Here is a 23,894-nt window from a genome sequence, read left to right as displayed (position 1 = left end):
AGACCTGAGCTGAATCTGTCCAGAGATCAGACCTGAGCTGAATCTGTCCAGAGATCAGACCTGAGCTGAATCTCTCCAGAGATCAGACCTTAACTGAATCTGTCCAGAGATCAGACCTGAACTGATTCTCTCCAGAGATCAGACCTGAGCTGAATCTGTCCAGAGATCAGACCTGAGCTGAATCTCTCCAGAGATCAGACCTGAACTGAATCTGTCCAGAGATCAGACCTGAGCTGATTCTCTCCAGAGATCAGACCTGAGCTGAATCTGTCCTGATGTCAGACCTGAGCTGAATCTGTCCTGAGATCAGACCTGAGCTGATTCTCTCCAGAGATCAGACCTGAGGCGATTCTCTCCAGAGATCAGACCTGAGCTGAATCTGTCCAGAGATCAGACCTGAGCTGAATCTCTCCAGAGATCAGACCTGAACTGAATCTGTCCAGAGATCAGACCTGAACTGATTCTCTCCAGAGATCAGACCTGAGCTAAATCTGTCATGAGATCAGACCTGAGGCAATTCTCTCCAGAGATCAGACCTGAGCTGATTCTGTCCTGAGATCAGACCTGAGCTGATTCTCTCCAGAGATCAGACCTGAGGCGATTCTCTCCAGAGATCAGACCTGAGCTGAATCTGTCCAGAGATCAGACCTGAGCTGAATCTGTCCAGAGATCAGACCTGAGCTGAATCTGTCCTGAGATCAGACCTGAGCTGATTCTGTCCTGAGATCAGACCTGAGGTGGTTCTTTCCAGAGATCAGACCTGAGCTGATTCTGTCCTGAGATCAGACCTGAGGTGATTCTTGTCTGAGATCAGACCTGAGGTGGTTCTTTCCAGAGATCAGACCTGAGCTGATTCTGTCCTGAGATCAGACCTGAGGTGATTCTTTCTGAGATCAGATGTGAGATGATTCTGTCCTGTTATTCTGGAGAATAACAGATGGATGTTTAGAGAAAGGGAAAGAGAAGAGTAAGAACGAGAGGGAAGATTGTCAGACATGATGCCAAGACTCTGTAGGGCACACACACATATTCAGTGCTCATTAAAACTGTAAGATTCTGATGTTTGGTGGGAATTTCAGAAGGTTAAAATGGCATCATATTATTTACTGTTTTCATCAGAATTTTAAAATACTAGATCACTAATATAATAGATGAGCAGCACTGTGAATGCACAAAAACAAAACGATAAAAAATGACTGTATTTGGCAGCTGTGAAGGTGGATAATATACTATCAGCACAGTGATTCTGTCCTGAGATCAGGCCTAAGTTGATTCTGTCCTGAGATCAGACCTGAGGCGATTTTCTCCAGAGATCAGACCTGATTCTCTCCAGAGATCATACCTGAGGTCGTTCTTTCCAGAGATAAGACCTGAGCTGGTTCTGTCCAGAGATCAGACCTGAGCTGATTCTGTCCTGAGACCAGACCTGAGCTGATTCTTGTTTGAGATCAGACGTGAGATGATTCTGTCCTGAGATCAGACCTGATGATATTCTGTCCTGAGATCAAACCTGATCTAATTCTGTCCTGATGTCAGACCTGAGCTGGTTCTGTCCTGAGATTAGACCTGAGGTGATTATTCCCAGAGATCAGACCTGATGTGATTCTGTCCTGGGATTAGACCTGAACTGATACTGTCCTGAAATCAGACCTGAGCTTATTCTATTCTGAGGTGAGATCTGAGCTGATTATGTCTTGAGTTTAAATATGAGGTGATTCTGTCATAGATAAGGAAGTGATCACATACATTTTATTAGTCCCTGCATGCTTTGGGAGCTGAATCCTTGATGTTGGTATTGCTAGCACAATGCTCTACATTTTGAGCTACAAAAATTTGATAGCTATGTTGTGATCTGATTTTAGATCTGATGTTGTTCATCTTCTCGTATTAGCCTAGAGTTGAATTGTGTGAGGCATTATCATCTTATTGCAATATACATTTGGTTCCAACCTAAAATCACAGAAATATCTGTTTGTCCACAATGAGGGAGACAATGATTGTAAATTACTACCTTGATATGAGAAATTACACAGGACTAAATTAGACACTCAAATAAGAAAATAATGTGTATTTTACCTGCATATAGTGAAGCTGCATATCATGCAGTTCAGTTTTAACAACAGAGAGAGAGAGAGAGAGAGAAAGAGAGAGAGAGAGAGAATGAGGGAGGGTTTGGTCTCCAGGGTCTAGGCCTCTTCCCTTTGTCTCTATTTTTAGAAACGGTAGAAACTTGTGGAAATGTGAACTGAAGCTGTTTTCTGTAACCTGCTCTCTGCACAGCTCATGCTCTCAGCTGTTTTAATGGAACGAATGAATTTCTTCTCATTTTCATTTATTGTCTCTAGCAATTAATTAAGCCTGATCAGACTGATTTGAGGAAACACTGGCCCCACAAGGATTTAAGCATTTAATTACATGATCACAAAGGCTAATAATGAAGTTTATATTCCAACATTGTACGAGCAGGTCAGCATGTTGGTAAGCTGCTGAAATGTCATTGATACCAAAAGGGACCATTTATGAAATTAACAACAGGGATATTTCTAGGCTAGCTGTCAGTAATGTATAACACATAAACTTGTTATTAACCTTAAATAAATAAAAAAATATATATAAAAGAATATATATATATATATATATATATATATATATATATATATATATATATATATATATATATATATATATATATATATATATATATTTTTTTTTTTTTTTTTTTTTTTTTTCTTGTTTTCTTTGGTAGGAAAGGCACAGGGTAGGTTGGTTGGCACAATTTCCATTATTTTTCATAATATCTCTGGGGGGGGGGGGAAACAAATAAACAACTAGGTACTTTTAAAATAGTAATTTAATGAGCAACAACTGACACATTCAATATTGAAAATTATTTTTTCTAAATGTATTAATTTAGATTAATTTAAGGGGAAGCAACAAACAGAAAATCCAACAATGTTTTGTTTTTTTGTTTTTTTTGTTTTTTTTAAACGCCGAAATTTAACAGACACTTTATTGATATATGTACAGATATTCTTATTATTCTTATTAGACGAATTGAAAATAGTTTAATTCTAATTCTAATTGTTTTATAATGTTTTTGTAATTATTTTTCCCCCACTATTTTGTTTTGACATATAAAAGGAAACGTTGTCCTTACCTTCACATCTTTTGGTGTGTTAATGATTTATTGAGTGTCAGTCAAAGGGACAAACAGGCATAAGTTACATTTTTGTGACACCATCCAATTATGAACCAGAAACTAGCCGCCCAGTAACACTTGAGAAGATCCTCAGTGCGTTTGTGGATGTCTGGTCAGGTCTGAGCTGATCCACCTGCTTTAGTGTGCTGTGCATACCCTCGGTGTGCTGCGTTTTACATTAGAGCAGTGCTAATGTGCTCCAGATTGCATTACTGCTCCAATTTTAGCTCTACTAACATGCCTTGGAGAAACAATAGATATCATTACGAATGCTGACATATGAGAAAATATTACACTGGTTCATCTTCAGACATGCATTATGATGTTCTGTGTTGATACGCCATGTTAATGTGTGTTAAGCTGCTCTGAGGTCTGTGCCGTAGCATTTTAATTACATTTCACTCACTTTATGATGCTTCAGAGTCCCGAACTAACACTGAGCAGAGGAGAAGAGCGCCACCTGTGGCTGCTGAAGGAAGTTCAGCCTTACTGTGTCTTAACTTAACTCAGGCTTACTGTAAATGATAGATAGATAGATAGATAGATAGATAGATAGATAGATAGATAGATAGTAAGATAGATAGATAGATAGATAGATAGATAGATAGATAGATAGATAGATAGATAGATAGATAGATAGATTGATTTGATATTAAATCCTCAGTAAATGCATGCAATCTCTCTAATTGCCATGCTTTCAAAAAGCCTTCAGTGATATAATCCTATTTCTCTCTGAATGTGAGGCTGGATTTTTTTTCTTCTTCTATTGAATGTCATTTATTGAGAGTGGCTTTAATGATCCAAAGCTCTGGGCAGCTTTTAAAAGATCTGAAGAGAAATGCTATCGCTGCCTGTTTGCCACCGGTAATTGGAAACTCTGCAGTGAAGTTTGTGTGTGTGTGTGTGTGTGTGTGTGTGTGTGTGCGTGTGTGTGTGTGTGTGTGTGTGTGTGTGAGAGAGAGAGGGAGATCTTCTCAGGATACTGTGTTCTGTGATTTAACTATATGTTTTGGACTCTTCTGTAGATTCCTCTTACTAACACGAGTGTGAAATGGAGTTAAAGGTTTGTATGGAGTGGCTGTGAACAATGAACGTATTCCAAAGATGCGTGTATTTTCTTGCTTTTTCCCTTTTTTGCTCTTCTGCAGTCTCGTTCATTATGTCTGGATCTGCTTTTCTTTACCTGTGCTAATTTACACATTTAGACATGAGTTTGAATTTACTGGGAGAAAATAATGCTCCTGCCAGAGACTGCATTTATAGTTCACCTATAAAAATGATCATTCTGTCATTATTTGCTCACCCTCGTCTCGTTCCAAACATATATGTCTGCCTTTCTTCCGTGAAACACAAAAGGAGGATTCAAATAATGCACTAGTTACTGTTTTCCAGTGAAAGGGGACTGCAGCGTCACAAAAAGTGCTCCTTATTACTCAGATCTTCTTGACCTTGATGAAAACTTAAATGTCAGTCTGTTTCTCGCACAGAATGACTGTTTGACATGGAAAACACATGAGAAAGGTGGAGTGCTTTTATGATACTTTAATATGCTTTTGAGTGTGAAGATTGAAAGCTTCAGGAGAAGAACGAGTCATACAGGTTTGGAGCGACATGAGCGCGAGACAATGACGACCGTGTCAGTTTTGGGATGAACTGCTCCTTCAGTTAAAGAGCGTTTCTCGATGCGGTCAGAGATCCAGGAAAGTCATTTGTGTGCAGTAAACGTCTACTCTCAGATTCTAACTACTGACTAAGACAGAGAACAGAAATGAATCCAAGCTGCTGTTTGTGACAGATTCAGTTCTGCGAGGTCGACACATCTTGTCCTGCGAGGCGTTCACATGTTGTGTGTCGTGTGTTTGACAAGCAAGGGTCTCTTCATCAGACACTTCAGTGAAGTCCTGCAGTGATCGCTCATTATTCATGCTGCTGTTTAAAGTGCAGAAGATACGAACCACAATAACACGGCTGTAAATCTGCTGAGCTGGATCACACACACTCTCACACACACACACACACACACACACAGAGCTCTTTCCTGGTGGAAAATGCAGAGACCTGCTAATATCAGCACCTTAGCGATGCCGGGCGAATGAGATTTTATTTGAAAGAGAGAGAAAAATAAAAGAGGAACAGTGACCGACGATGACAAACATGTCTGTGCTGCAAACAGCTCAGGAATTGAGCAGAAACCACACACTCGTCTGAAGCAGTGAACACTGTGTCACACACAATATACATTCAAGATCTGGAGTCACACAGCCAGTCGCTGAGCAGATCGTCTTCGACAGAAGTCTCTTCTGCTACATTTAATTGATCAAAAAAATGTGAAATATTACTACAATTCCAAACAGCTGTGTTCTGTGTGAATCTGTGTTAAAGTGTAATGTATTTCTGTGATGCTCCGCTGTATTTTCAGCATCATTCCTCCAGTCTTCAGTGTCACATGATCTTCAGAAATCATGAAAATATGATCATTTACTGCTCAAGAAACATGAAGATTATTATCAATGTTGAACACAGTTGTTTTTCAGGATTCACAGATGAATAGAACATTTGAAAGACCATTTATTTGAAATATAAATATTTTGTAACATTAAAAATGTCTTTACTGACACTTTTGATCGATTGAATATGTCCTTAATAAATAAAAGTAGTATTCTCATAAAAACAAAACAAAACAAAAAACACTCTTTTGAAGGCTAGTATAATAATTTAGTGATGCTGTACCGTCAGACCCTGATCCTGACAGAAAACACTCAATAATCACATCCACAAGTGAAACTGAATTCTCTTCGGTAGCATGAAAATACATGAAGGTGTAACTTTGGTGTTTGTGAAAGTGCTGTTGAAAATGATGCTAAAATCTTCCTTTTATAGAATATTTAATGTTGTTTGATTTCTCTAGGGGGATTCAGGCATTAATTAGAGGGCTAGTAATTTGCACCATGGTTCACAGCAGTGAGAATTGTTAATTAGAAAAGATTCCTGTCAAGCATTCACATAAATGTGAGGAAAAACAAAAGCTTGACATTCTCTGCATTGTAAATGTGAATGAAGGTAATTCTCCATAACGGCTGCCATCACAGTGCCCTGACGGCATCAGAAGCCATGCTGTTATTGAAAGAGCTCATCGTCACAGACTCCCTTAATGACGGGAAAGAATCGAGAGCGACTGCAGTGATTTAATCAGAATTAGAACAGGTTATTTAACCGCTCCTGAGAGCATGAATTATGATTGTATTTGCATAATCTGCTGTGTAAATGAGAACGAGTCAGTCATTAAGAGTTTATTTCTTACTGATCAGACACGGCAGTTCCTCGCGCGCCAAAGAAGCATCAATCTTGATGAGAAACGAGGACGCGCTCACACACTCAGACAGGTGCACAAAGACACACGCGCTTCACGGCTTACAGAAAGTGATTAGCTTGTAATAAATTAAAAGAAGCACACAAACAAACATTGTGCTGCTCTGTAAAATTACATTAAGGTTCTGTCACTCTGAACACACAAACACTTTAACAGTGAGACAAACCACGTGCACCGAGTTAAGATTAAATAGACAATATTTAAATTAAATTAAACTTAATGGTTGAGAAAACAGACGTGGGTGGGAGGAGCTGTGTGATTGACTAGACCGGTGGACATGACAGAGTGGGTGGAGTCTGTCAAAATGGGTGGGGTAGTATGGTTTAATGAGTGGGAGGAGCTGTGTGATTCTCTGAGTAGCTGGACATGAGTGAGTGAGTGGAATCTATGAAAATTGGACGGAGCAGTGTGCTTTAATTAGTGGGAGGAGCCATGTGATTGTGTAAGTTAGGTGAAAATGGGCAGAGCAGTGTAATTTAATGAATGGAGAGGGCTGCATGGCTGAGTAAGTAGATAACAATGACTAAGTGGGTGGAGTCAAGGGGAAGTAGGCAGATCAGTGTGGTTTAATGAGTGGGTGGAGCAGCATGATTGAGCAAGTACTGTATGTGAAAATGACTGACTTGGTGGAGTGGAGTCGGGGGAGGTATGTAGGTGGAAATGACTGAATGCGTAGGTGAAATTTGATGTAGTTGATGGAGAAGATCAGTGTTATTTTAGGTGTGGGTGGTAGATGAAGTGGGCGGGGCTGCATGGCCAGAGGGCAGTATAAGATGTTACAAACAGTAAGGCTTTACTGTATTCTTATTACTTTTCCTGATAATGCAGTAATGTGTTACATTTAAAATTAATGTAATTTAATTGCATTTACTAATGTCAATCAATCAATCACCTTTATTTATATAGTGCTTTAAACAAAATACATTGCGTCAAAGCAACTGAACAACATTCATTTGGAAAACAGTGTCTCAATAATGCAGAATGATAGTTAAAGGCAGTTCATCATTGAATTCATCTCTGTTCAGTTTAAATAGTGTCTGTGCATTTATTTGCAATCAAGTCAATGATATCACTGTAGATGAAGTGACCCCAACTAAGCAAGCCAGAGGCGACAGCGGCAAGGAACCGAAACTCCATCGGTGACAGAATGGAGAAAAAAACCTTGGGAGAAACCAGGCTCAGTTGGGGGTCAGTTCTCCTCTGACCAGACGAAACCAGTAGTTCAATTCCAGGCTGCAGCAAAGTCAGATTGTGCAGAAGAATCATCTGTTTCCTGTGGTCTTGTCCTGGTGCTCCTCTGAGACAAGGTCTTTACAGGGGATCTGTATCTGGGCTCTAGTTGTCCTGGTCTCCGCTGTCTTTCAGGGCAGTAGAGGTCCTTTCTAGGTGCTGATCCACCATCTGGTCTGGATACGTACTGGATCCGGGCGACTGCAGTGACCCTCTGATCTGGATACAGACTGGATCTGGTGGCTACGATGACCTCGGAATAAGAGAGAAACAGACAAATATTAGCGTAGATGCCATTCTTCTAATGATGTAGCAAGTACATTGGGTGTTATGTGAAGTGTTTCCGGTTCCGGTTTACCTAATTAATGCAGCCTAAAAATCCTTTAACGGATTTGGATATTAAAAGCATATTAGTATGTTATGTGTAAGCCAAGTTAAAGAGATGGGTCTTTAATCTAGATTTAAACTGCAAGAGTGTGTCTGCCTCCCGAACAATGTTAGGTAGGTTATTCCAGAGTTTAGGCGCCAAATAGGAAAAGGATCCGCCGCCCGCAGTTGATTTTGATGTTCTAGGTATTATCAAATTGCCTTAGTTTTGAGAACGTAGCGGACGTAGAGGAGTATAATGTAAAAGCAGCTCGCTCAAATACTGAGGTGCTAAACCATTCAGGGCTTTATAAGTAATAAGCAATATTTTAAAATCTATACGATGTTTGATAGGGAGCCAGTGCAGCGATGACAGGACCGGGCTAAAATGATCATACTTCCTGGTTCTAGTAAGAACTCTTGCTGCTGCATTTTGGACTAGCTGTAGTTTGTTTACCAAGCGTGCAGAACAACCACCCAATAAAGCATTACAATAGTCTAACCTTGAAGTCATAAATGCATGGATTAACATTTCTGCATTTGACATTGAGAGCATAGGCCGTAATTTAGATATATTTTTGAGATTACAAAAAAAAAATTACAACAAAATTACAACAAAATTACAAAAAAATTACAACAAAATTACACTATTAACCCTTTGAAGTCGATTAACGCATATATGCGTCTTGAGTCATTTTCTCCTGATAACCCCGAAAAGAACTTAAATTACACTCTCAGTTTTAATCGTACAGATAAGAGCAATACATCAATTGAATCTGTAAAGGGTCTACTTTTTTTTGGATACAGACATAATAACAAAAAACCTTTGTGCACTTATAAAATAAAGATAACAAACAAGTGTGTAACAAACCTTTGTGTGTGCTGATCTTCATTTACAAACACGTCATTAAAACGAACTGTAACTCCGTGTTACAAATGCAGTTTTAGGAAAAAAAAACATATATATATAAATAACAAATACATTTTAAAATCACATTTTGCACATCAGTTTGCCCTTTAATAAATCACTGGAGTATGTGAGCTAAATGACTTATATAAGTATAAGTGAATAAAATACTTATCCAATTGATCTTATCTGCTGGTGGATTTTACAGATGTCTTCTTTAATTTTTTGTGTCTTCTTTCAAAAACGAATCGTATCTTAGAAGAACTTTACGAATCTTGCTGCTTTGTTAACGGAGGTGATTTGGGCAGTCACATGTTTGTGCGTCTCATGTGGATGATTACCGCATGAATAGCATGCTGCATATGGGCATGATCACATTATAGATAATGAGTTTAGACGGTAAAGACTGGACCTCGTGTTGATTTCATATGGATTACTTTATCAGAGAATACGTGTTTATGATATGACCCTTCAAACTTTATAATTCATTTTTTAGGCCTTGTCAAATGTTATGCTTATGTGTGTGATCAAAAATGCCAGAACATTTTAAGTTATTTTCACTGTTATCATAAAAGAGATGTGATCATTCAAGCTGCCGTTTTGATTCTAATGTAATTTTTCAGACAATATTAAATCACTGAAAGAACTATGAGTTTCACGTTGTAGTGTATTTTTTAGTTTTGATAGTTTGATAAGTAAAATAACCTTAGTAGTAAAGCAATTAGTAATATGATTACTTTCAAATGCAGTAATCAGTAATGCAATCAGATTGCAGTTTTAAAATAGTAATTAGTAATCTGTAGTGGATTACTTTTTTGAGTAATTTACCCAACACTGTGCATGGCTTAATAGTAAGTGGAGCTATGTGATTAAGAATTGACTGACTCAGTGGTTTATTCAGAATACTTTCTGAATAATTGCCACAGTAATTGGAGCTGTTTTGTGAACGAGTGTCTGTCAGGACGGACGGACCGCGCTGGAGTCTGACGCACTGTGAGGGAGTGCTGTAAATCAGAGTATGATTGGCACTGCCATGTTTCAGAAAAGGTCATTCCCACAACACACTGCTGAAGAGAGATGACAGATGAAGCTGTATGTGGGACTTGTATATGATATCTGCAGGAAGTACTTACAGACCACAAAAGATGTGAAAAGGCTTCAAATGGAAGAATATGAGGGGATATGGTGATATGATACAGCACCAAAAATATAATGCTTTTATTCTTACATTGGACTCATGGCCGTGGTGTTGCTGGCTCAGGAATGAGTGCACTAGAAGCTGACAGGGAACGTTCTCACAACCTTCACTAATATTTTTAAACATTACATAAATGTTAGGACAAGATGTTCATAAAGTAATGTTTATGTAAGATTCTTATCGTGTTTTTAATATTTGATATATGTTCTCATGATTAGGGATGGACCAATGCCATTTGTTCTAGGTATCGGCCGATACTGATATTGATAACGATACTGATCTGATGTCATAATCTATAACAAAAACTAATATTATAAACTAGGTTGGTGGATTTGGCAGCAAAAGTTAATCTACAAAAATCATGAGTGCACAATTATTTAATAAGATCTAAAAATGAAAAAATAAGTCATTTTGAGGGGAGCAAATAAGAGTGTAGGGCTAAATCTGGTCAAATATTACACATTGCTCTTTGTATTGTTGTAAAATACATTAATAAAAAAACAAGTAAATATATGTATTTAACCCCTAACCCCCTAACACTAGCACAGAATGGAGTTAGGAGAAATCGAGGATTCAGCAGTTACTATTTACTTGACCTCATCTGGTGTAAATTTACAGATCCTTTGCGGTCAGTTCATAAAGACCAGGAACAAAAAGAAGCTGCAAAACCATCAAGACAATATAAAACTAAAACCAACAAATGAAGCATGAGATGTCCAACAGCATTATAACCACCACTCAACTTCAGAACCCATCACTCTGCAGCTGAAATATAATAACTGACTTTGCTCTCGGTTTGCTGCAGGTGATTTGGAACAGACGCCTCCGATGGCATGCTCCGTACGTTTGGAACAGAGCACATGTGCATTTATTATCCTGGAGAAGATGATGTTGATTTAAAAGTATTTCATGAGCAAACAGTGTCATTTTTGAGAAACTCAGTCCCTCTCCGGCTCATTAGCTGCGTTTCACTGGCAGCTTTTCCGCGAGCCGAACGCCATCCGAGGCCCAGAACAGGAATCGATCTGTGCCACTTTGAGAGGCGCATTTGCTAATGAACTCTGCCTGCGATTCTGGCTGGCATTGGTAAAAAATGTTTTACTCCTGGAACGTTAACATATAATGACGCCACCAAACTCCAGTGAGTTCAAAGATGGCGCCCGTCGTCATGGTAACAGCAAGAGATGACAGATTGACATATCATCTGTCAGAAACAGATCTGCTGCGTGCAGGAAAAGCCTGTAAAACCAGCTCAAATGGAGATTCAAAATTTAATACAGTTCTAGAACATTTATTTGTTTTTACATGTGATTGAATGCAATTATTACATTTGGAGACCATGATGAATGTGTGTGTGGGTTTAGGCTGCTAAACTTTAGAGAGTTTTATTTGATTTATATTTTTTGGTATTAATTTTGTAATGCATTTTGGCAAAATCATAATACTTTTGTTAGAATATACTATTGTTTTTATCCATTTGTTAGCATCAATGATAACATCAGTTAGGGCCACTTTGATGATGACTATGATGATAATTACAATGTTTTTTTATTTTGGCAAATTGTAATAAAACCAGTAGGAGTCAGTCTGATCTGCAGTTATTATTATTATTATTATTATTATTATTATTATTATTATTATTATTATTATATGGAACCCATAACCACTAAAAAAACAAAAGCAAACATAAATCTGTTGTCCCCAGTTTTTAATTCACAGATGGTAATAAGTGAGATTCAGCTATATTTTGGCCGCTGAACTAGGAAATGTCCCCGGTTTGTATCCCAGAAATCTGCTTGCTTAAGTTCTGGGTCCAGATACTGATGGATCCGTGTTCACACGTGGTCGTTAGGAGCCGTTAATGAGCTTCTACCGGCTGAACTGCTTTAGTCCCATTGGCTGGGTGTTTGGCGGGCGTCGTTCTGGACGTTCACTCCTGTGCAAGCTCATTAAACACTGCACGGACATCAGAGTCGTGTTGTCTACCTTCCTCCGAGTGCGAGGGAGCAAGTTCTGATGAAGTTTTGGCTCGCTAACACATCAGGCCCTGGCGAGTATGTAGAGGGTTTAAAATTAGAACATTCTCTCACGATCTCGCTCCAAACGTGTGATGAACATTCATTTACAGCCTTTCACTGTTTTTATTCGCCAAGATCTTGCATCTTCTCACGTCTGCATGTGTGTTTCTCACATCTTACTCCCCTGATGCCACGGCAAGAAGAAGAAGAAAAGAAAGTTGAGCCAAGAAGAGTTCATAAAACCTGTGAGTTTGTGAGTGTGAGAGAGGATGATGATGATGATGATGTACAGTGTATGTGTAAAGGTTTTGATTTTCTCCCATGAAGGCTCAAGTTTTACTCATGAGATCATTAGTTTGCTTTATTGATTTTCACACAAAAGACTGTGTGTGTTTGACTGTTTCTCATGGTGAAGACTTTGTAATACATTAGTGTGGCTCATGCATTCAGACAGCAATGAATTCACCACAGGGTGAAAGATGTCAATTGAGAAACCCTGAAGAATCACACATTTCTGTGCCTTTTGTACTCTTGAGGTTGGTTGAATGAAGTTTCTTCTTCTAGCCAAGGCTGTATGAACAAAAACTGGTTCCCTTTCAAGGGAATTTCGAACTGCGTCCTCTACAGGGTGCTATGGGGAACACCTCGTTGTGACCTGTGTCTGAAGCATACATTGAAAAAACACCAACGAGTTGGCCGGCGACAGCCTCTGACGTCACTACCGGCTCGACTATAAACAGGCACCGGGAGAACACGTCAATCTCTTCTTCGTCTTCACCGACTGTTCTGTTTGAAGCGTGCATCTGAAAAAAATGGTAAGATCGATCTTTCTCTGTCTATCATGTCGACTACTAGCAAGCGTTTAAACAATGTGTGCATCGGTATCTGTGTTATTTGACACCCGATGACACAAGCGATGAGGGAGAGCCTCAGGAGGATGATGTTATATCATGATACTGAAGCAGGAGATATTTGAGGATGGTGATGAAGCCGAGGCTGAGCCTTTTCAATTTTCCTGCCCTGCGTATGTAGAGCTGTTGGAGGTTATGGATCGCGCCACGGCAAAGTTGGACTTGCAGAGCACACAGAGATTGAAAAGAAATGAAAGAGGCCGTTTTCTTCTTGCATCCATCGGTTTCAGCATAAGAGTAAATAAAATTGCCAACATCTAGGTGATACGCGAAAACGGTTATGAGAGGATGCTCCCACTTTGCCATCTAAGTCCATTCAATAAATACATCTGGCTTAAATGGCAAGGAATATGCAGCAGTAGGTCAGCCTGTGGCTTTATTACACATGATAATGGTGCTTCAAGCATATCAGGCTGATCTGCTAAGAGACCTGGATAGAGGCAAGGGCCTTCCTCCTGATCAGGTAGCCGAGCTGCGCCACACCACAGGTCTCTCTCCGAGCTACCAAGCAGGTCACCTCCGCCATGGGGAGGACTATGGCAGCCATGGTGGTAGAGAGAGACATCTGTTGATGAACCTGGCAGACATCGGGAGGAAAGAAAAGGCTTTCTGCTCGATGCTCAGGTTTCGCTTTCTGACCTCTTCAGTATTTTCATTGAGACGTTAATCGAGAAGTTCAGGTAAGCAGAATCTAAGGGATGTGATCCAGACGAGTCAGCATTCTCGTCTGAATCAGAACGATACTGAGGTATCTACTCATTCCCTTTAAGGATTTTTTACTTCTGCCTTTATCCTCCCCTGCCTAATTCCCCTGTAACCACCAGCTCTCCACCTGGTCAAGGTTAGGTGGAATCCTCTCGCATAACAGTCTCCTATGCTGGACCTATGATGTTTTTGGCTGGTTCTATGTTCATAGCCACCACCTGACTGATGGTCCAGACTAAAAGGAGGCGCCCCTTGAGCGGGGCTCCTGTGCAGGAGGGTGGGTGAGTATGTAACCCTTTCTGTATATACTTATGTGTATTAAATTGCTGGTGGTTATGTGTCTACAAATAAACTCTCTGAGTTTCCTTTGCAGTGCTCAGTTACAGTGTTTACTAAACACTTGCCAGAACCAGCCATCTGGCTTGTTCCATTAATAGGCAGCTGAGATCACAGGTTTCTGCAGGAGCCTACTTGATCATCAGGCCTGGCATAGCACTGCAGGGAATTTCATGGATGTCCGGCTAGGTCACATGAGGGGTCTCCTGGCCGCTTAGTTGTGCTGTCACATCCAGCGGGATGTGGAGTTGGCAGTTACAGAAGTCTTCTTGTATATGTTGCCTCATGTGATGCTCCCCTCGCCAGAGGTTTGTAAAATTTGAGCTTGCCTCTCCTGTGAGGTTCCACGTCTCTCCGATGCTTAGGAACCTTTAGCTACACACGCTGAGCTCTGTGTACTTTCTGAAAACCACATTGTGGTCAGTGTGCACGTGAACACTTTGGGCAATTTCTGAAATCCTGTACGGTAAAGGTTACACGTTCCGTTCCCTTTCTTGAGATGATTAGACCTTGGTTCCTTGGGCTTCATTCAGCCAATGTGTATTTGCTTGTATACACTTCAAGCATCACTTCCCTCAACGTGAGGGACTATTTGGGTGATTCTCATGGTAGTTTAGCAGCGCTCCCCTTTTCCAAGAAGGGTCGCCTATGAGCACGCTACTCTGAGCTTGGAGTTCTCCTCTCATAATTGACTAAGTTATCTGTTTTTTCCCCAGAGCCCTCCAGTATTATTTCCACAGATTGAGTTGATGACTCCTCAAACATACTGATTTGAGATGCACCATTCCATCTATGAGCTGGTTGCTTCATGGCCTTTCTTGAGTTGGTGGCCGCTCCACCTATGGATCCTAGGATACCTACAGTATCTAAACAGGGTGTTGCTACTAGGGATCTGTTAGGACAGCTCCTTCAGCAAGCTTATGCGTAAGCTAGCGGTAGACCCTGTGTGACAGGCAAGACTTAGTATAAAATGTTAGGTTCTTAGCCGTATCCCTTTAAAGGAATGTTTCCGGATTCCAAGCTTTCAGCTCTCCCCCGGACCGAGGCCCTAACAAATAAAAACTGAGTATGTAGCTTAGGCCTTTGGCTGTAAGGGGTACTGTCACAGACAGCCGTCTAAACGTCCTAAGGGCAACTCCCATGGAATTGGTAGAATTGGTACTTAGTGTTTGCCATGATTCTGGCCTGCACTCACCTCAGCATGGTGGCGTGGGTATACTGTTCCCCATAGCGCCCCCTAGAGGATGCAGTCTGAAGTTCCCTTGAAAGGGAACGTCTCGGGTTACGAATGTAACCATGGTTCCCTGAGTAGGGAACTAGACACAGATGTTTTCAATTAGTTCAAAATGGAAGACAAACAAAATGGGTAATCTGTCAATGGATGTCCAATTATTGGGATCTGTCAAATTATTCAAAAGATATTGGAATTTATGACAAATTTCAAAATGGTGGACAGGCGGTTTGTCAAAATCAACACCCTCAGATTCGTCATGACCCATGGAATCCATGGACTCCAAGATTGTCTGACAAAATGTTCCAAAGTTATAGACAGAAATGTCAATTTTTGGTATCTCATGTTGGTTCAGACCTGTTGGTGGTGCCATTCCCAACTTTGCCAGATACCCTCATATCATGGAGTTGATGAAGCATGCTGAGTTTCATTTCAGTTGATCAAAGTATTGCTGAGAAACAGCCCATTGTAAGCTCGCAACACACAATATTTCAGCAAAGATGAAACTGAAAATAATTTTCTTTGTTTCTGTGCAGCTTGGTCCAAAGATTGTCTGAACCAATTTTTATTACAACTGGGCATATTTGGAAGGAGTATTGAAAAAACCTGAATACTCTACTTTTGAATATGGCCACTACTGTAATAGATGGAGTCTTTATGTCAGATTTAATGTAATCAGCATAAAAAATGTAATCAGATGAACAAAGTTTGTTTTGTTGGTGGGACTATAGAGTTGGTTCTAGAGACCCCAATGTTGGTCTGATTACCATTCTGCTATATTCCACTATAAATGTGCCAGTTTTCACTGTTCATTGGACTGCCATAGGCTCCATGTGGAGATGAAGAATAATAAGAAGAAAATAGTTATTTTAAATAGTAATACTCTTTGTTAGATATTAGTATGAATCTAACATCTGCCAGGCATGGCAATAACAGTTTAATTTCTGTTCTCTTGTTCAACTGTTATATATCTGTTAGAACACCATTCACAAAATATTACTCTGTTTATTTAAGAAAATTATCTTGCTGGATACAGTTTGCTGTTATCAGATCGCTGAATTCTCTCTATCCATCCCTCGGATCAGTCTTCAGGTGTCTTGCTGTGTGTGATGAAGGGTTTACAGAGCTGCATCGACTCTCCTGTTGCTGTGTGTGTGTGTGTGTGTGTGTGTGTGTGTTTGTGTCTGAAGTGAAGGTTTCTGCAGCGATGAAGCAAAATGATCTTGTGATTGACATGTCTGGTGTGTGATAAGCAGCATATGACTCTGCAGAACAAAAGAAAGCTCTTAAAGTGTGTTGCACGCTCACCTTCTGCCGTCAGCAGTCCTCCTGGCCTTTAATAAGCTCGTATATCAGATAAACCTCTCTCAACTGATGCTTAACACAGAAAAAACAAAAAACAAGACTAAATTAGGTTAAAAAAACAACTATTCGCAGAAATCAAGTTGGACCAAAAAGTACCAGCAGGGTACTAGAAGACTTTATGAGATCAGTTGTCGTGCAGTGGAAGCTGACAGACCCAGCTCTGGTTTGATCATGCTGGTTCAGATGCGTCAGGAGGGTCGAGCGCTTGATTTACGGTCTGATCCGCTCGTGTTCCTCTGCTGCATCACGAGGCGTGACACCACGTTCTGTCCTGGAACTGCACGTTTCTCAGTGGATTTACTGGATAGATCTACCAAGGCTATGATGGAGGATATTTGCAGTAGGTGTGAAAAAGAGAGGATCATTTAGCTAAATCTCGACTGTTACAGTTCATAGCAGGAGCGTAATGATCACTAAAACCTGGGAAACACTGTAAAACCCTACGGCAGAAATAGTATAAATAGTATATGTTAAAAACAAGAGACAGATATGAACCACATGCTTCTCTGTTTGTTTTGTGTTGGATTTTTCCTTTTGTTTAGTTTTAAAGGAGTAGTTCTCTCAAAAATGGAAAATGGCCCAAAATGCTCTCACCCTCAGTTCATCTGAGATCAGGATGAGTGTGTTTCTGTGTTCAGAAATGGATGCTCTGTAGTAAATGGGTGCCGTCAGAATGAGAGTCCAAACAGCTGATAAAAACATCACAATAATCCACAGCACTCCAGTCCATCAGTGAACATCTGGAGAAGACAAAACCTGAAACACATCCAGCATTAAGATGATTGTAATCTCAAACTGTCACTTTCCTTAAAAGTATGAGTTAATAATCTATAATAACCCTCCAATTATTTCTTCTAATTTATTTGTTACTTACAGTAACTTTAGTTCAAATCAACAAAAAAAGCTTCTAATATTTTTAGTGTCAGTTAGCGATGATAACCAGGGTCTGGACTCCGCACAGGAACGGGACGCTGGAAGATCGTCAGAGGAAAGCAGCCGGATCCGGATCAGGTGCCATCTGCTGCCTCTCCAGCTCACTAAATTACAATAAAGAGAGATCTGATGAGAAGATCTCCCTCGAGTAGAAACTAATTATGATCTTAACAGACGTCTTCTTACCTAAACGACTTCAAATAATACACACAAAACACATAAGCGGCCAATTATCGGGACAGGTAGCTGAGAGACAGAGACACAGAGGAACGTTTCAGGAGACTCGACGGAGGCCGTGTTTCATCCGACCATCAGCTCTGTCCCAGATGTTTATCCTGAAACACATATGAGTCAATTACTGACCTGCAGTCAGATGAGACATGTCTCTGCATCGATGGTCCACAGCAGATGTTGTGTTTCCCCGTCATGGGGATCTGTTGAGCCGAAGGATCCAAGAAGGTCCATATCACCTGGAGGATAGTGTTTCCATTCATCTCCAAAGCTGGAGTTGGATCCCTAAAGTAGAAACCTGCTCTCGTTGCTCTCGTCCGCTCCGTTCTGCTGCCAGCGTTTCTGATCAGATGAGGACTAACGAACTGAACCTCCAGAAGAACATTGAAGTGTTCTGCTAACATCAGCACGCTCACCTGCCAGAGATTAGCCGAGGTCTAAGAGAGAGATTAAAGGAGAAAATAAAGTAACTCACTCGCTCACTTTCGATCAATCTGACCCCTTCGAGAAATATCGATTCTCACAAAACTCTCACAGCTGAACCATTTACCAACAAACTCCTGAAAACTCTCTTAACCACCGTGAGATCACAGCACCAGCTTTCAGGCGAGACAACTGTTAGGAGCAATAGAGATGTGAATCTTTTTAAAAAGTGGAAATGATTTTTCTGAATATACAGGAGAATGAGGATGGTTACATCATGTCATAAAGCTCTGGATTGTAATCTTGCAGTATTAAGAGACAGAGTAAAACTACAACCGATTGAAACAAATCTGCCGGAAACAACAAAGTGAGCAGTGTGTGTGTGTGTGTGTGTGTGTGTGTGTGTGTGGAGAACAGAGCTCAGCAGAACGCCGGCTAATAAACACAGAAACTTCACTTAGTTCACAATCAATAACGCTTCACTTCTGCGGATCTGAACCTCCACGCTCACGCTCTGAATGAATTAAACATCCATGCGTCCATCCATCCATCCGTCCGTCCGTCTGTCTCTTTCTTTCGTTAAACCTCCTCACATCTGAATTGCAGATCTCGTATCGCTCGTTGGGTTTGAACGTCTCAGAGCAGTCCGCTTCTCCCTGTTAACTAATTGGGGAGCTGTTGAGACGATCTGAGGGATAAACAGACGGAGACGAGGAGGACATGAAAAGAAAACCAGAGAAGCAGCAGCAGAGCAGGAAATAAAACAGAGAGAGAGAGAGAGAGAGAGAGGGACAAATGAAGGTGAAGGTTTCTGAAGTGACTTTATTCAGATGTGTCTCTAATCCTTGAGGCGCAGGACTGTCCTCGTCGCTTGGGTTTTCAGTGTTTTCCGAGTCACTGATATGACTTTGTCTCCAACGCTGTTGTCTTTGTCGCTGTCAGCATCTCCTGCTGAACCTACAGTGTGACAGAAGTCCCACACATCTCCAGGCTTCTCCTGTGCACAGATCATGTGTGGAGCAGACTCTCAGCTCCAGCGGTTCGTGTCAGGACAGTGTTTGTATGGACAGAGCTGTCCAATTCATGCCATTCCTATTTTTGATGTCTTGCAGAGATTCCAGCCGCTTTATTTTCCTCATTAGCCTAGAAAACACTTTTTCACTAACATTTTTCATGTGCAGACTGCATTGTGTTTTCTGATCGTTCTCCGGCTGACTAATTTAAGTCTTGTGTTTCTGGGTCATTCCTCTCCTGCAGAAACTTTTGCACTGTGAAACTTTTAAAAAATGACTATGCATGTGTTGTATTTTAAGCATGTGAGTATCTTCTAAATCTGGTCAAAGTCAGATACTCATTTTAACGTGATATTTACACAAGGACAAGCTCAAATGTCATGTTCATAAAGAGCTAAAGTGGGTTATTGCTCAGTGTCAGGTTGACAGGACTTTTCATATTCATATTTTTATCATCTTGACGATATCACCTGATCAAAAAGAATGTCTGTGCTGCCGTTGTCCCTGTATAATGATATTATTCCTGAAGGGTGTATTTTCTGTTCCAGCTGGTAAAGTAGAATTCCGGGAGTTTTGGGATGATTTCAAACTGGAAGTTTTGTGAACATCAAAGTTTGGCCAGAGCGGATCGACCAAATACAAACAAGCCCCTCTCGTCCTGAGTGTTATCTAGTTACAGTGCTAAGCAGCTGCTGCTAGCGCTCACAGCGATACTTTACTGATTGAGAGCCCAAGAGCACAATGTGAAAAGAGCCCTGCGATGAGGACAGAGCTGTGAAAACAGAGCCAGCGCTGGACTTAAGTGTAAAAAACAGTAAAGTGCTGCTTGTGTGAATAACACATCATTTACTGTGAAAAAGTTCATCCATCAAATCCAGGTTTCGTATGCATAATATACAAGGTTAATGAAGTTAACTAAAATAAACCATTAAATATTTAACATGAACCGTTGAAAACCAAAAAAAAAAAAAAAAAAAAACATTACTTGAAAAAAAGAAAATCATCAACAGTACTTGCCAACATTTCTCATTTTGATTTAGTTCAACTTGCTGTATTAAAATAACAAACTAGTTTAGTTAGTACATTTAAGAAAATACCCGAGAGCAGCACATATGACTGTATTTATGTCCGGGGCGGGGCTTAAAACAGGGGGCGGGGATTTAGAAACTTTTTTTTTTTTCTTAAATTTGAGAATTTGTGGAAGGATCTGAAAGTTCATTATAATAACCGATAAAACTCTTCAGATAGCGTGAAGTATGATAATGTTTTTTTTCCGATCTCGTTCCTGCACTGATTAGTTAAGTTTAACCGAGAGAACATTGTGAATGAAAGGAAACACGTCCTGCGTGAGGGAAAGCAGTTTCTGAAGACATTACGTGGAAGTTTAACTGTTGTTTCCGAGTCCACTTACACCTAAATGATTTCAGATAGTTTTCATCATTCCAGTCTGTATTGGTACTGTGAATCTGTCTGTCTGTCGTCAGGCTGCAGAATCTCTCCTCTATTTTTACATCTGTTTAAAGTCCACACTTATTATTTCATGCATAAACTGTGATTTGAATTTCATTTCAAACACCTGAACACTTGTGCTTTATTTACATGACTTCAACATCTTCAAACCATCGGCGCTATGACTGCAGCTCATCTGAGGAACACCACACATACACAGACACACACACACACACACACACACACACACACACACGCTGTCTGAGAGTGTGTTTAGTTATTGAGTTGCAGCTCTGGAAGTTAATGGTGTTCTTGAGTGAAATTCTGCTGGAAACAGAAAAAGCTCTGGAGACACAGAATATATTACACTCTCAAAATAGAGCCTTAATAAGAACATAAACAGCATTCACACACACACACACACACAGTGAGCTGCTGAAGGCCGAACACAGACACGTTTCAGCTTCTTTCAGGGTTTACAGTGTGTGAGACGGGTGACACGGCTCAGGTTTAATGTTTCTCCCAGAACATCGCTGTGAGCCGCAGAGACGTTTGTCTTTTAAAGCAAGTCTTTTCCATCTGTCTGTAATGTTTTCAGTGTGTGTGTGTGTGTGTGTGTGTGTTTGAGCGAAACTCGCTGTGTTGGTTTATCTGATGATGTAATCTTGAAGTTCATATCAGTAACAGAGAGACGCTTAGCTCATTTCAGTGCACGAGAACTACTACTCCCATGATGCTCTTGGGGTCGCAGCTCTCTCTCTCTCTCTCTCTCTCTCTCTCTCTCTCTCCCCTCTCTCTCTCTCTCTCTCTCTCTCTCTCTGTGTGTGTGTATCTGGGTCAGGGTCTGTGTGTCATTACCGGTTGAACAGTGCACACTAGCGGCGCGTCTGTGAATCTTTCACACAGCCTCTTCATTCTCTCGTTTCATCTGCTCTTTCACACGCCCCGCTCTTTAATTCATCTTTTTCCTCTTTTTATGTAGACCATTATTTCCATTTTTGGCCGTATTTCCTCCAGCTGTCTCTCTCTCTCTGTCTGTCGTTCTGTGGTAGATTTATGAATATTGCTCTTTTCTCCTCCCCTGCTGTCTGCCCCACTTAAACACAGCGAGAGATCACCGAATTAATTCACTTACAATGAGCTGTGTGTGTGTGCGTGTGTGTGTGTGTGTGTGTGTGTGTGTGTGAGGGCATAGTGGAGCTCTACTACATTTGCATGACCTAAAAATGCCCTTCTATCAATTTTATCCCTTTCATCCATGAAGAAAGATAGACAGAACTACAGAACAATAGATAGATAGATATATAGATAGACAGATGAACACTGAGCGTGTGAGATCTCAGCAGTGATTGAAGCTTTAGCGTATCAGCAGTCGTCCTCATCACACTGAGTCCCGTGAGATCGTCCCACACGCTCGCTGTCACCTGCTCTCAATTTCATCTCAAATAAACATCTAACAAGACTCCAAACGTACTCACACTAAATATAGACACAGGGAGACGCAGCCATGAGCCGAACACACACACACACACACACACACACTCCTGCTGCTGAAAACTCTGGAAATGTAGTTAAATTACAGAGACACGGTGTAAATGTATAACACGTCTCCTGTGAATAATGACTCTGAATGTCTGAATTAATACAGAACACGTTAATTAACCAAGAGCTTTTCAACAGTCAGTAACCGTCACGGCAGGGACCAGACAGCCGTAGGACACTCAGACAGCTGTTTCTGAAGACAGACTGACAGGAAGAGAGAGAGAAAGACGGTTAGGAATGATTCAGTGATGGAAACGCTTTCCTGTTGGTTCGTTTGTGCTCTGCTCGTTTGAGAAATAGTGAGCTTCGCTCTCACAGTGCTCTGACAGAATGGTGTCAAACCTGCGTTTGTGTGTGTGTGTGTGTGTGTGTGTGCGGGCAGGTACACAGTAACGCACACAGCAGGGAACAGTTTGCATGCTCAAACTCTTCAGCACAGAGCTGTTAATTAGTAGCAGAGCCAAAATTAGCACACAGAAGTGAAGCGTTTGAGGACAGAAAAGATTCACCATCAAAGAGTTTCCACTCAACACAGAGATCTGAAGAGAGAGAGAGAGAGAGAGAGAGAGAGAGAGAGAGAGAGAGAGAGAGAGCTGGTGATGAATTCTGCACCCATTTGGTTGTTGTGAAATTAAATTTCTTTACCTCCATGTGCTGTAGTACACCCCCCCCAAAAAAAATAGTGGTTACAAAACTAAACCAGATGCAGGTGTTTCTAGTCAGAGACAAAGCATTTCTAAAATACTGAGAAGTGAACCCACTGAGGCAGTACAGTGATGTATCAGATGGAAATATCGGTCATGCATATCACTGATAAAATGTTCAAGGAAATATAACATTCCCTACTACAATATCAGAAAAAAAAATAATAATTATAATTTTCCTGCCCATCCACTAAGTCCACTGTATAAATGCACAAATATGTGAACTCACAGTGGTAAATTATGACGTGCCACAAAGCTCCGTATTAGGTCCTTTTCTCTTTTTCTTGTTCATGCTCGAATAGGAATAGATTTCATTGTGTCATTGAATTTTTATTTTAAAAAGTGTGAAATCTGATATATATAAAGGTATCATTAACTGAAAATGTGTATATTTATAGTAATTGATACACTTTATCTTCTAATAATATACATATTTTGCGCTCATACAACTGTGACCTAACTGATTTGTTATATATATATATATATATATATATATATATATATATATATATATATATATATATATATATATATATTAAACAAACAGTTGTATGAGCGCAAAATATGTATATTATTAGATGATAAAGTTATCTATATATATATATATATATATATATATATATATATATATATATATATATATATATATAAATATATATATATATGTATATATATATATATATTTGTATGTACCCTTAGTGAGATGTGTATATTTACTCAACTCAAGACTGCAGGTGGAAGTACTTTAGACAGGAGTTTGTTA

At 40.1% G+C, this 23,894-nt stretch overlaps 1 protein-coding gene across 37 annotated transcripts in view; it reads left to right on the top strand.

The window, feature by feature from the left end:
• LOC128017574 (receptor-type tyrosine-protein phosphatase delta) overlaps positions 1–23,894 on the top strand; it is a 294,348-nt gene that overhangs the window by 56,411 nt on the left and 214,043 nt on the right. The window lies entirely within an intron of this gene.

Source organism: Carassius gibelio, chromosome A7 (assembly GCF_023724105.1).
Source record: "Carassius gibelio isolate Cgi1373 ecotype wild population from Czech Republic chromosome A7, carGib1.2-hapl.c, whole genome shotgun sequence".
Classification (NCBI taxonomy): domain Eukaryota; kingdom Metazoa; phylum Chordata; class Actinopteri; order Cypriniformes; family Cyprinidae; genus Carassius; species Carassius gibelio.
Note: the sequence above shows the minus strand (reverse complement) of the source record. Positions and strands in the feature narration are given on the sequence as shown.